This window comes from Hipposideros armiger, unplaced genomic scaffold (assembly GCF_001890085.2).
Source record: "Hipposideros armiger isolate ML-2016 unplaced genomic scaffold, ASM189008v1 scaffold_48, whole genome shotgun sequence".
In the NCBI taxonomy this organism is placed as follows: domain Eukaryota; kingdom Metazoa; phylum Chordata; class Mammalia; order Chiroptera; family Hipposideridae; genus Hipposideros; species Hipposideros armiger.
In genome coordinates, this window is record NW_017731398.1 from 325,597 (window position 1) to 327,609 (window position 2,013).

General features: G+C 57.5%; 1 protein-coding gene across 2 annotated transcripts in view; it reads right to left on the reverse strand.

The window, feature by feature from the left end:
• The window catches only part of KIF7 (kinesin family member 7), a 41,729-nt gene extending 40,292 nt beyond the window's left edge, over nt 1-1,437 (reverse strand). For both annotated transcript variants that reach the window (XM_019640089.1, XM_019640088.1), the window contains exon 1: nt 1,360-1,437. The gene's annotated coding sequence lies outside the window, so the exon portion shown is untranslated. The remainder of the gene's footprint in view (nt 1-1,359) is intronic.
• Between the last annotated feature and the right edge of the window lie 576 nt (nt 1,438-2,013).

The following is a 2,013-nucleotide window of genomic DNA, read 5'->3' on the forward strand; positions in this document are numbered from 1 at the left end:
CCCCCACACAACCCCCAGGCTGCTCCCATCATCCATTGATCACTGTTGCAATTGCCATATTTCCTGATGGTCTCCCTGCACCTGCCAGACTGGGAGTTGGGAGGCAGGGACCCGCCGGTCCCCTTGGTGCTGTATCTCCAGTGCCCAGCACAAGTCTGAAGCTCAGTAGCTGCCCAATAGGGATGAATAATCTTTACCCAAGAAACTTTTCCCGTCTTCATCCTTCCTTCTCTTAGCACATTCCTCACCACCCCTTTTCCCGGGGCCCACTGTATTTTTCACCAGATAAACCTCATTTACCGCACTGGGCTTTATGGTACTTCACAGGTGTTTTGTTTTTTACACATTGGAGGCAAGACCCTCCACGAACAAAACGATTACACCTGATTTTACTGGGATACTCGGAGCAATGCATTGTTCACGTGTTAGTGGCGATGCTGGTGTAGACAAGCTTACTGCCCTGCCAGTCGTATAAAAGCATTGCACATACAATTCAGTACATAATACTTGAAAATGCTAATCAACTGCTACTGGTTTATGTATTTACTATCCTATCAATCCTTCGAGTGGACTCTTTCTACTTATAAAACCTGGCTGTGAGACCGCATGCAGCAGCCTGACGCACAGCGTGTTGACTGCATCTCTTGCTTTAAGCATTTTCTCCTGGGCTTGATTTAATCTCCTGTTGTTTTGCGCCCTGACATGCTGTGCAGGTTTGTAGCCTGGGCTGTCCCAGAACCTAGTGTGCGGTAGGCTGTGCCGTCCAGGTGTGTGTGAAGTGCCTCGACGACGTTTGCACAAGGATGCAATCGCCTAGCATTTCTCAGCAACGCTTCGTTATATTTTCTCTCGGCACTTAGAACGGTTTAATTGAAGCCTTCGGTCCCTGCTGAGCGCCGGGCCCTGGGACACAGCGGTACCTGCCTCGCCGACCCACCAGAGCTTTCTCAGGCCCTTGCAGTCCCGGCCTCCCCGCGCCCAGACACCTCCACCGGTGCGGTTCTGCGCGGGTAGGACGTCGAGAGCCGCAGGCGGGAACTTCGAGAAAGTTTGGGAAAGCGGTCACACATGCAGACCCGACCCTCACAGCATCAGCGCTCCTCCTCCAGACCAGGCCCGGGATGTCCGCCTCGGGCCCCCGACCTAGGAAAGTGGGGGGGGGGCTCCTGCTTGCCCAGGAGGGGCCTCCAGGAGGCTAGTAAGCAATGGTGGGGGCTCCTCGTGCCGGGCCGGGATTCCAAAGGCGTGCCGGTCCCCAGAGCCACCAAGCCCAGGCCTGCTCAGGAGGGGGCGAGCGCGCCTCCCCAACCCCTCCCCCCCCAAGTCCTCGCCCTCCACCGTTCCCGGGCCCACACTCACCTGCCGAGGTACCAGCGCAGCCCCTCGGGTCGTGCAGCCAGCCTCCAGACTTCAGAATGGCGCGCTCCGATGCCGTCACCAGGACCCCCGCCCCCTAAATAACCCCGCTCCTCCCCCGCAACTCCGCCCGCTCGGGCTCTCGGGGACGGAGGCGGGGCGGGGCCTTGCCTGGGGGCGGGGCCTTGCCTGGGGGCGGGACCACGCGTCTCTGGTTCCCAGCCCGAGTCCCGCCGAGGTACCGCGGCGCTGCGCGCTGATCCTAGCGCAGACTCATCGAATTCTGTGGCCACAGCAACCCACGAGGCCTGCCTGATTCTCCCAGCCGGAGAAGCCCGCCTGCCCACGGGCCACGCACCTAAGTCTCATAATGGCAAGTTGTTAACACGTGAGAAGAGGAAAATTAACTAGGGACCTTTTTGGCTTCGCGTGGGGAGGGTGGATTTTCCAACCCTGAGACTTAACTGGACTAAAGCTAAGCTACTATTCGTTCGTTATTCATTCATTCATTCATTCATTCATTCATTCATTCATTCATTCATTCATTCAGGTGTAGACCTTTCCTCCCGCCACTGCACCCCTGGCTCCCTGTATCTGCACTCGCTACTCCCCCTCCAAGCTCTCCATCCCCAGGCCCCAGGAAGCCTCCACCTCCTT